This window comes from Corvus cornix, chromosome 11, assembly GCF_000738735.6.
Source record: "Corvus cornix cornix isolate S_Up_H32 chromosome 11, ASM73873v5, whole genome shotgun sequence".
Taxonomy (NCBI): domain Eukaryota; kingdom Metazoa; phylum Chordata; class Aves; order Passeriformes; family Corvidae; genus Corvus; species Corvus cornix.
Window position 1 is genome coordinate 11501266 of NC_046341.1, and position 12683 is coordinate 11513948.

The following is a 12683-nucleotide window of genomic DNA, read 5'->3' on the forward strand; positions in this document are numbered from 1 at the left end:
GAAGAAAGAGAGAGATCCAGACAGCCTGTCATGAAAGAGTATTAATTTCTCAGATGTGTGTATGTGCCATGGCTTAAAACAGACAGTGGAAATGTTGCTGAAAACTGTATTAGATGGCTTAGTCTTCATTTTTTAAAGTCTATGAAGGATTAATTGAATATCAGGTAAATTAGTTTGGTAGTTAATTATTATCTTTGTTTTTCAAAAAAGGTTAGCCTATCTTATCTCTGGCTTAACAGTTAACAATTTGATAGTTGCCTTCTTTCTCTATCCTGTGTCTGTGAGTAGGCAGCCTGGGTTCACTTATTTGAAAAGAATTGTGTGAGCATTCTGCAGTTCATAGAATGTTTCGAAATTACGTTCTGGCTGTTTACATTTGAAAACTCGAGGTGGTCTGCCTGGACATAACACCACCAACAATTTCCCTGACATCCTATGTGGAATATTTCTAATATTTGGGTGAATGAATATTTATGATTTAAAGTGCATTTTCTCTGAATGTTCTCCAACATCAGTTCATAATATTTTTTATGACTGTGGCTACCATTAACTTGTAAATGTATGGAAAACAGGCACAACCACAGTAATTGTGTGGTTGCATTCGCTCGACCCTTTTTGTAACTGAGAATTTCTGTCACCCAACAGCTGTTGGGAGACTCTGAGAGGAGATAGATGGTGTCAGACCCACTTCACAGGAACAAGCCACTGAGGTCCACTGCCAACGTGCAGCGAGAACTGACACCTGACAAAAGGAGGTGAGAATGGAGTGGGACAGGGTGTCCTACCTTTGCTGCAAGGTGACTCCTAATTGCACCTGAATAAAATAGGAGAGTAGAAAAAGTAGTTTGCATCATGGTTGCCCCATTTTTCTGCTCTCTAGATAATGAGATGTCAGCCTCTGGAGCCACCTTTAGCATATTCCACAACTGCTAATTTCATTAAATGGCCATGAGAAGGGAGTACATTAACCAGTTGAGGTAGTTTCACTTTTTCTTTCCCAAATTCATTTAGATGTCTTAGCCTTTATATAGGAAGAGAAATGTGTATCAAATTGTATATCCTGTCCTTGTTAATTGAAGAAGAAGTAAATTTAAGAGTCTGAAAACTTTCACAAGGGCCAAAATTTAATGGCCCTCAGAAATCTGGGAAGAAATGAGTAGGTAAAACAGAAAGGAAGAAAGTGAAAATACTAGAAGCACAAGTGAAATGTGTATATATATACAGTCTTAAAGCTCCTGCTTTACAACTGAATAAATAACTCCTTGAGCAATAATTTATTTTCATGCTGTTAATTAGAAGCATAATTAATTTCTGTAGATTATAAATAATGGTGCGCAAAATGTCATTCCCAGCAGATCAAACGGAAATAATATAAACATTCTTAAAAAAACAACAGTAACTTGCAATGAAGTTAATGAAACTTGTACTAATGAAAACTATAAATTTGTGTCTGAAGTTAGTAATTTATTGGTAAAATGCAAGGGTTCATTAATCATTCTGCTTTCTCTTATACTTGGCACATATGGAAGGAAAATCTCTATGTTTATCACTGCTTCAAATAAACAGTAGCATAAGTAGATTATTCCCAACAGAAAAATTTTTCCCACACCCTAATCTCAGAGCAATCATTCACTGATCTAAATGAGCAGTTACTTAAACCGCTAAGAAGGGATGCTAATTAGCTAAGGAAAACTAGGCAAGAGTATTTAATTTACAAAAAAAAAAAAAATCCAACACTTTTTTTCCTCTGCTCTCCTATTTCTTGTGTGTTATTTACTCCTGGCTGGCTTGGATGCTGTCTTCATGACAGTGTCATACATGGGTGTGTCTTTGGAGGAGGACTTTGGAAGTTCTTACAAACTTCTCTTCTCCAAAGCTTTGGGTTTGTAGTCTCCGCTCAGCTGTGGTTACACCTCTCCCTTCCCAGTGGGCTTAGGTACGTACTGGGCTAAAAATGGGAATGGATGTGAGCCTGCTTTGCTCTCTGCAAGCAGGGAGGGTGCATCTGCATTTGCCTGGACTCTAAACACTTTAAAACATGTAAATATTTTAGTTTTTCTACAGATGTCTCATGCCTCCAGGTCCAAACAGCTCCTAACAAGCTATGTGCCTTAGAAAGAAATATTTTTTAGCCTTTGATGCCAAACAGAATTTGCAGCATGTGATGCACAAATAACATCAGAACTCTGCTAGGCTTGTAGATAATGCTGGGTTTCTGCATCCTGGAAGCCTCCTCTGATGTTCTAGCCAGCAGCAGGGAGAATGAAGTGGCACTCAGGAGACATAAAGAAGGGTTTGTCACTCAGCCATCAGAATTCTTGCTCCTACTGTCTGTCCTGGGCACAGACCTGTCCCTCTTCCACACCTCCAGTAGTGCTTAGAGAAAAGTGTTAGGATCATGGGTGCTGTTGGCACAGGATCGGTGTTGATGTGTTGATGCATTAATCCTGGGTCAAGCACATCTGGTGCTAAGTCAAATAGCTGCAGAATGGCTTCTTTCTGTAGATTCTGGCAGTTCTGATCACCCAAAGATGTAGATTTTTGTGATTTTTGGAGATGTGAGGTGTCTTATTTTTTGCTAACTGTTGTCTTCAGTACTGTGAGCTGTGCTGGTTGTCATCATGTGAAGAGGGACAATAACCAACACAGTATTGAGGTAGCACATTTGCATGGATTAGAAATTTGGATTTCAGCTTTTGGTTCCATTTTACTCTTTTTATTCTGCCTTCTGACTTGCCAGTGTTGAGTGATGTAGGGAAGGGTCTTTTGGAAAATAGATGGACATTGTCAATAGGCTGCTAATGGCTGCAGGAAAGCTTTCAGATTTTAAATTTATGTATTTATTCCATTAAAAATGAAATGTTTCTACAGAGGGGAGAGGCATTATGTAACAACAACGCTATTACTGAGTGGATGGAATGGATAGATATGGATGAAATTCTGGAACTGTCTTACATGCCACCTCATTCATTTATCCTTGCTTCTAATTCCAGCAGACAAACAATGCTGTATAAGCATGACCTTATCTAAGATATAGCTTATTTCCTCTCACTAAATTGTATGTATTCCCTTTACATTCTCTTTTGCAAGCACAAGAATCTAATACACTATCCTGCAAAAATCCTTCCACCTCAATTTTTGCTTTAATTCTTCAAGTAGAATTTTAATGTGTTAAAAGAGACTTTCTGGAGGGTTGGCAAAGACAAGCTTTTAACAGATCTAGGTGTTAGAGATTTTGCTGGTATTTCTAGAAGGCTGCAAAACTGTGTGTGAATGGTAGAAGCAGAGCTAAAAGTTGTTGAGCCCAGGCAAATACATCGTGTATATTCCTGCGTACAGAGATTAAAAATCAAGCCCATGTAGAGTGTGTAGATTGGTCTTTGTTTAGCCTGTGAGCTGTGATTCACCAGTTTGGCATTCTGTTGAGTAGCCAGGCATCATTGTCGACCTTTGATGTATTCTCCATTAAAATGCATGTGCTGTACTTCTGGAGGATTGATGAGAGGTGGAAAAATTGAAGACGTAGTAGAAAGAAAACAGAGTAAGAAAGAATTCTCATAGGCTACGTAGAAACAATTCATGTCAACATGTGAACAAATACTTCATGTACCTATGGCTATACAAAAAACACTGAAAGACTTCAGTGCTCTGCTGCATTTTCCCTACAAAATTAGTAGCATAGAAAATAGTTCTAAACAAGAGCAAGACACATTCTGAACTAAAGCTTTTGTGTTTAAAGCAATTGGACATCTGCAATAATGAGTTCTGTTCTTAACTCTGCCACGAGCTTATTTTAAGGCATAAAAAAATGTTGCCAAAAATGCCTATGTTTCTTCTTCTCTATTGGTAAGAAAAATATGAATCTGATTAGGAAGTTGTTAATTATCATTTCTGAAATACTTTTAAGGTTCTCAGAGAAGAGTACTAAAGACATGAAAAGAAGTATTATTTTACAGAGATTTTACAGTTGGGCCTAAATACTCTGACACTAAGGATAGATTGGTTTATGACAGATACCTTCAGCTGTTTGATATAACTGCTATGAAAACTGGCAAAAAAAGAGCCTGAATTTGAGAAAGCACACTAACAATCTGTAGTTTTGCATAAGTAATATTTTAAATTCTGACCTCCAGATGAGATCTTTCATTGGATAGATGCATGGTTTTATATACTAATATACAGAAATAATAGAGACGGGGAGGATTCAGAACTATGTGACTGAAGGCATGAAAGGCTCCCAAACCCTTTCATGTTTTATCATCTTTGAATAGTGCTTTGGTCTTTTGTTCCTCTTATGTGTTGCAATGACAGAGAAACTCCTTCTCTAAGTTGAGGGGGGAAAAAGTTAACAGAGATTAAATACATGTTCACTTACTCACAAAATTTTTCATAAAGCTAATTGCTACCAATAGTTTTATTTTTCTGTTTTTGATGATGTATTGCTCATGTATGACTGCTTTTCCTCATGTCATAGTTAAATGTAATGAGATGTTTGTATGGTAAAAATGTTAAATTTCTTCTTTGAGTAAAAGAAGTAGGTATTGAAAAATATTGCAAAATAGCTCTATGATGAGGTTTTTAATGAAAATGCTAGATAGTGGTTTATAGAGATTTATGTATCATCTCATATTGTCTTTAGTCTGAATACTGTTACTTTACTATTCTCTGCCTGACTCCACAACTTTTATTTGGACCTGTTCCAGAAGCCTTAGTGAATCCAAAAATTAAAAATTACAGATTGTGACCTTTTATAAGAAAGAAAGAACCCATGTGAAAATGCTGTTCTCTTCCTCCAGCATCACCTTTTCTATATAAAACATGAAACCTAGATGCAAAGTTTTTTTGTTTGTGGGGTTTTTTTGTTTTGTTTTTTTTTTAAGTAACAGGAATCCGAGGGGGTAATTACTGGGTAATTGATATGCTGTACTACAGAGCTACTGGGCTCACACAGCTGCTCAGAGAAGCAGGATGGTCCCTTTTCCTTGCACTATTTGGTACAATCAAAAGCCTGCCACAGCATCAGCTGGTCATTTTGGCAGGGCTCTGTGAGTATTCTAGACCAAAAAGCACATGCAAAAAAAATGGATCTATTTTGGATGTGCACTTCACCAGAGTGCTCCTGTAAGACATCTCATTTCATAACACAAGCCCTTTCTAACCCAGCCATTAAATTATCATATAATTAAAGCCTTTCTTTGTTAATTATTAGGTCATTAAATGTGTTCTTCGTCCTGCAAACCTAAGGAAAAGGCCGTGGGAAACTCTATAGGAGATAATGTGGAGAAGCCCAGAAGTCCTTCAGAGGTTGTACTGTAGGTGTTCTCTCTTATGCAAACACTGTAGGGCCCCATTTTATTAAACAACATTCGGGAATATTCTGCATTTTTACATTTAACTGGGGGAACCACTGAGGCTGCCCCACTCTTGCAGTAAGACTTCTATCATGTTAGTTCAAATGTGAGCTGTTAACCATGCTATTCTATGTGCTTTTTGCAGGCTGTCTGCTACTCTTGTTAGATATTTTTGAGTTCTATGGGGTTTTTTTCAGTCTAGTCTAGAGCTTCTGAAATGCTTCCCATAGGATAGAATGAGGGAGGGGGTACTGCTAAGTGCTCTCAGCTGTTGTGGGTGGGTTGTGTGCCCTAATCTTACAGGACCACAAAATGAAAGTCTTTAGAAATAGGGAACTCAGCTGCAGCCTATTCCCTGGTGGCAAACTGGTATGTTCCTGTTAGTGGTTGTCACCTTTTGACCATGATGCCTAAAAATTAGAGGGAAATAGAAGAGAAGGGGGTTTAACAGGCTCATATTGGAGAAATGCTTTACAAGAATGATGAGCTTGTTTGATTTGTGTGTAATGAGCACCAGGTGCCACACCATATGTGTAAGCTGTGTTACTCACCATCCCCAGTTTCAAGAAATTTGTTGTGTCTGGCCTCTTGTTTTCCTGACTCAGTTTATACTAAACTTCAGATGGGTGACAAAACAACCTAACCAGTTCAGATTCACTCCTTACCACTGCCCAGGAGAAGATAATATAGGTATACAGGTAATGGTGCATTCAAGTAAAATACCTAGTGCTTGTAGAGCTCTTTAAATCTCCAAATGTGTATTTTGTTTGGTTTAAAGGCATTATATGAATGATACAATCTACTATATGTATAGAAAATTATGTTTATGGAAATGTCTGTATATTATATATTTTAGAATATCTTACTTGGCATCTAAATGCAGAGCAACTTCATTTTTACTGAGATGACGTGGTCATGAATAGGAGATATTGAGCACTAGAATAGATAATGACCCACATGTAAGAGTTGCCTTTAGATATACAGCCATGTTTACAGAGATTATGGGAAGGCTTCATGCGCTTCAGTGCAATTTACTAAATACAATGTGGGATGAAATTGCTGTTGTTGGAGCACAGGACAGCTTTAGAAATGAGTAGCTTGGGGGAGGAAAGCCTTATGTATTCACCTGAAACAAAAAGCATTAGTAAATTTAGGTGACTGTTCTCTTGAAATAATTTGCAAAATTGCAATACCTTTGACAGTGAATTCCAGTTAATTGCTTTACAATAAGAGAGTGCTTGTTTTTCCAGGAACAGCTCCCCTGTGAGCCTTTCCTAATAAAGTCTTGCAGATTTCTGTCCCATTTCTTCGTGTGTTCTGTCATGTCATCAACTTAATTTCTCCTCATCACATCTTCTTCTTGGCAGTACCTCAGAGTCTTTTCTGTTTCAGCCCTGTTTTCTGATGAAGTTGTTTAACTTAGTATTTTGTAATCTCTCCCCAATAACTCATAAGCTCTTGTGTAGTTAGAGGGGACAAAGACAACACATAACCCTGCTAGTCCAGAGTGAGCCTGTCCTCAGCATGAGCAGCCAGAAGTGATGCTGTGAGAATGTGCAGGGACAAAGTCCTCTGAGCATCCCCTTAATGGGGACAGAATTTGGCTCTGGCTTTTGTGAAATCTTTAGCAACAATCTCTCTGATAATACTGCCTGTCTGTTGAGGATAACTGGCCAGCAGAATCAAAGGAACAGGCAGAGGCACAAGCACAAAAGACTCATTTCTTTAGGAAAGTGGGCTAAAAATAATTTGGCCTTTAGATATCTGCAATATGTTACAAATGCATGGTATGTTACCACACAATTCTTATGCCTCTCTTCTATCCCCAGAAAAGTCTGTGTGTATACACACATTTATTTATTTGTTAAGTATGGTGAAGTATTCAAGGGTCTCTGTAATGTTATCCAAAGCATCAGTGCATGCTGAATTAAAAAAAAAAAAATGTATGTAACTTAACTGTGAAAAGCCTGCAATTAATTTATGAAATAACTGCTGAAATGGAAGAATAGATCTTCCAGGAGAAGTTGTGAACACTTAATGGAGCGAGCTAATAGGATTGGCCCAGCATAGTTGCAACTAATAGTGTGCAGTGGGATTTTCAAAAGCACTAAGGGAAAAAATACTTTAATAGAACTCCCATACTTAATCTTCTCGTTGTTGCTAAGCTTCCATGATATGAACATTCTAACTCATGTTAGGAAATGTGTGCCTTGCTAGACTTGCATTTTCAGACTGTGAAACTGGAAATTCAGTTTTGTAAAGCACTGATGTTTTCCATGACACTTCTATACGTTGTATGGTTCTATAAATCACCGTAAGCCTAACTTAGGTAGACATACAGATATCTGAATATCAAACCGAAGTAATTCTTCATTGTGTTGAACAATTAATGAAGCCTTTTAGGGAAGCTATTTATGAAGCCTTAATGTAGCAAGCAGTGTGTTCTGGCATTTCTGCAAGGGGGAGACTGGGCCCATGTAGATGTGCCCAGGTCAGTCTGTACAGTGCTTGTGCTTGCTGGGAAAGAAGCAGGGTCCAGGGCTTATGTAAGTGTTCTATTTCATGACAATTTAGCTGGTTTCCATGGAAATAATTATGTTGTCACAAACTAAGGATAAAGATTTCAAGCGCAAGATAAATAGGAGGAGCACATGGACTTCCAAGTAATAAAGATGTTCTTCTTTTGCTCTGTTGTAACAAAAGGCAACTATAATCACAGCAGTGAAAGAGTGAGCTGTCCTTGCGATAGACATTGTTAGCACACAGTATATCAACACCCTGTATTTCATACTATGCCTCTCAATACCTTTTTTTTTTATGATCATGCTTTCAGTGGATAATAGTTTTCACCAGTTACACTAGAGTGGGGCCAGCCCTTTAGCTGGAATAAATCAGCCCAGCTGGACTGCAGTCAATGAAACTGTGCTAAATTAAAGCTGAATTAAGCTGTGCTGAATTAAACCATTTGGGAATTTGACTTAACATTGTTCACCTACCCTGCCAAGTGATCAGGTCAATAATATAAACAACAGAAGATAGATATCTGATGGATTTTTTTCTGTAAGTAGTTATTTCCTTCAACCGTCTGAGTTATTCAAGACAAAGGTTTGGTCAAGCTTCTGGCTTACCAGTGGCCCAACCAATTCCTTGCAGTAAGGGTGCTGTGTACTCCTGTGTTTTAATCACCATTTTGGTTAATTAGTAAGGTAACAACATTTGCTTTTTCTTTTTACTTATTCCTTACCCCCCCCCTTTCTTTCCAGCCACAGGCTTATATAAGTTAATGACAAATGCATGTTAAAGAGTTGGATGTCATGTTTCCCAAGACTATTTACATTTCTAGTCTGTGAAGCTCTTGATTGAAATTGCTCTCAATTTTTAAACTGTTGACAGTACTGGAAAAGAGTCTGGATAAAGCCTGAGTGCAGGCATCTATGTATACAAGAAAATAAACTGCAGGTGAGTCAAAGTGTGTTTGTCATCTGTAGAGCCACATCCATATGGTAAGGATTTGTTAGCTATTGGTTGTGCTGTTAACTTGTTGGCCTTGTAAATCACATCTAACATCAAAATAACATGGAATATCCCCTTTGAGTGGGCAATATGCTCAGTTTTTTAAATTTAGAAGCCACTCAACACCACTACATGCAAATTACTTGGTATGTGCTGTTGACTGTGGTTCTAAATGTTAACAGTACAATTGAGTTGCCTGAGCACAGGCCCCTGGTGTCACCCTGCTGCAGGGCTGTCAGAGCTGATCCTGGCTTTAGGAAGACCTTCATATGCTGGGAGTGTAGGAAAGATAGCACAGGAGATTGTAATGTAAAGATGCTCTTCTCAGCGGGGTGATTATTTGTACTCAGTGGGTGATCCATATTGTACTCATAGAATTTATATTTTCTATATAATGCTTACTTATGCATTAAATATATTAGTTATAAGTAAATATTAGAAGGTAAGGAGAGATATATGCATTACACATGTAGCAGATTGTATACTTAGAGTTTCACCATGTATTAATAGTCTATCTTTTATTTATTAATTCAATGGCACTGCCTCAGTTGTGTTCTTTGTTTGGCACTGACAAAAGCTTTTGTAACTTTGCACTGAATCTGAAAGTTCTAGCTTTCTTTCTGTGTTTTCGTGTTACTTGAGTGAGAAAGATGCCCTGGACAGTGCTGCTCTCTGTGGGAGCCCAGCTGTGGGGGCTGCCCCACTCCCCTGTGGTGCCAGGAGCCCAGGCTGGGAGAGCTGTGTCCACGTTGTCTTTCTCCTCCAGATCAGAAGTCCTATCCCATTCTCTCACTCTGCCACCTGCTTTTAATCTGTGAGTGAGGCTTACTGCTCTTGTGGCTCTCATCTGCTTATTTTGTCTTATTATTTGCTAAAGTATATGGTAATTAGAATGAGAGTATAGAGACATAACAATAAGCAGAAAATTCCTTCACACTCCCTTTTTTCACTCAGTTGTTTTCTTATATCCTTTTTCCACTGTATACGTCTCCTCCTTTTTTTTCATGTTTTTTCTTCAGTATTATGTCTTGATTTTAGCCTTTGGGCTGGGCTGTATTTTCCATTCTACAGGGAATTTTTATCAATTTTTTTCCAAAAGAACACGTGTTTAAGAAACTTTCCAGTTTTCTTTACAAACTAGACTAAAACAGTGACTCAGAGTGAAGCACTAAGCTGTCTGAATTATACTTTTCAGCCAATACAGCAGTGGAATGTCATACCATTTAAAGCAATTCAGGTTTTCTGTCCATAACTTAGTTATGCTGTAAAACCCAACTTGGGAATATTCAAAACCATAAGAACTGAGTGAATATTTGAATAGCCTCTCTCTAAAAATATTGGGTTTTCTTTCTGTTGTGAGATTTTAATAGATGCATTTCCAAAGTTACCAGCTAATCTGTGGTGGGGGTGGTTGAAATCTGGTCTTGCACAAACTGCAGGCACTGAATTTTGAGGAAACCCACAGTATGTATCTTGTCCTTCTGAATTTCCAGTGGGGTTTCCAGTACTTGCCACATGAGAAAAGAACAAAGGCCCCAGCTGCATTTCTTTGTGTTTGAATTTGAACTTGTAAGTCAGGCATATCCCAGAGAGACACTTGCTCACGTTAGGGTTACACCCATTGCTTGGTCTGGTAATGAGCTGGGATGGCAGCCCTGATGGGGCAGGTTCAAGGCATTGTTTATATGATGAAGCACCAGAATATGAATAACAGATGCACTCATTTTCTGCTTGCAGAATGTGTGATTGTATCACAGAGTGGCACAACTCAAGGGCAGCCAGAAATGCCTTGCTAACAAAAAAGGAAAGACCCTGTAAGTTGCATGGTGGTCCATTAGTAGACCTGAGGGAAAACCTGTGGTAAATCAGCTCTTTCCCAGGCTTCCCACTTCAGATCATTATTTTTACTACATTTCTTCTGCAAGGAGTACAGAACACAGAAATTGCATGCAAAATCTATATATCCTAAAATAAAAATATTTCTCAGATTGTAAGAATCTGAGATTTTTACTCACATATACCACAAAAGACAAGAGGACAGGACATACTGAGCATCAGTACGAAGATGGTGCACCTCTGCACCATCTCCAAAGTAAAAGCAGAAGCAATTGCAGAAGCTGTAGTTTGTTGTTTAAAAGACACAGAAGACAGATTTGGTCATTCACTTCTGTACCTTAGTGAGTCTCTGGCATTTAAAGATGTTATTTCTCATCCAAGACTTAATGCTAATGCTATAACATCAGGTAAATTCTTTGATGGTGGTCGCTGGTCTGTCTGCTACAGTTAGATAGGGATTATCTATCAGACCTTCAGGTTATTTAGTCCTATTGAACAACACTGTGAGATGTAATAATTGATTTATACAATGATCTCTGGATTGCATTTATACTGTCTACCAAAGGACTCCTAGGTCCTAACATTTGTATTGAGAGAATTTCAAAAGGCTCATGGGGGATGGCAATAACTCAGATGATATCAAAAGGCGATTTCAGTGCCTGGGAGTCTGGGATAGTTTGCAAAGTGCTCCAGTGTCCTCAGAGGTCAAATTAACCACAACGTGTTGTATAGCTGCTGTTAGTTTGGTTGCAAATCAAATGCCTTTCCTTTGGTAGCGCTTCAGAATGGAACATTTTGTGAGAGTGTTTCTTGAAGCTTTCCAGTAAAGACAATGACTTAAAAAATAAATCTTTGTGATAGGGTTTAACCTTTCATGGCAAGAGTGTGTTAATGGCAGTTCTTCCCTTTAGAAACTTAGCATGGAAAGACAGGCTTAGAAGCTGTTCTCTGCATTTGCCACAGATATTTTGTTCATCAATAAAATTAAAAATTCAATGTACTCTGGTTAAGTTTGCAATGGGACTGTGGATGAGAGGAGCAGCTATAATATCATACTTGAGTCATTAGGATTATATTTCCCCTTGTCCATTATTTTTCTTACAACAACAACAAAGTGTCAAACTGAGAATAAATAGGCAGCAGTGTCAAGGCTTATCACTCTTACCAGCTCTAGCAAGGGTAGGCTTTCAGCTCCTGGTGGTGTTTTCTCCCTGTCTTCACCATCGTCGCTGCTTTCACTGGAGACAAAAGTGCACTTTTTCCTTTTTTAATTTTGGATGCTGAGGAATTGTGCCAGGTTGAGCTGGCAAAGAGCTAAGTGCCACAGCAGGAAGGAAGATTCATAAATGATGAAGACACAGTCTCTTAAACTCCCTAGCTCACAGGTGTTTTGTTATTAATGAAGCTGAAAAAGATGCTCCAAATTATGTCTCCTCCTTGTCATGAGAGCTCTGGCAGCTCTTTGTGACTGAAAGATCCTGCTCTTGCAGGTGTGTGGGATAAACTTGCAAGCCAGAATGGGGAAACAAGAGAGAGAAAGAAAAACATTCACATACCCAAGGGATGCTAGAGATGGGAGAGAAATTAAAAAACCCCTCAGTCAGTGCATAGTGAAATGTATTCTATCAATATATGGGAAAAGAGATAACTACAGACTTAATCTCCATGCATCTTATTTATCCCTCCAGCCCACATACACCTGGCAGCAATGAGAATTGTCATCTGGTCTGTAACCCTACACTGACATCCTTTCTAATTCCCTAAGCAGAGCAACCTAAAGGCTAAAAAGGATTTTTATAGTTTTGCAAGCTCTTTTCCAAAAACCAACAGTGATGACATCAAAGCCTTGGAACAAAAGCACAAGTTTTCTTTTTTTCAGTTTTTTCATCTTTTGCCCCCGATGTGTTAAGACCTGGCTTATGGAAAGTAATAATATTATGCTGGGCTTTATTGCCTTGTTATGGAAGAATGAAGTTCATTTTT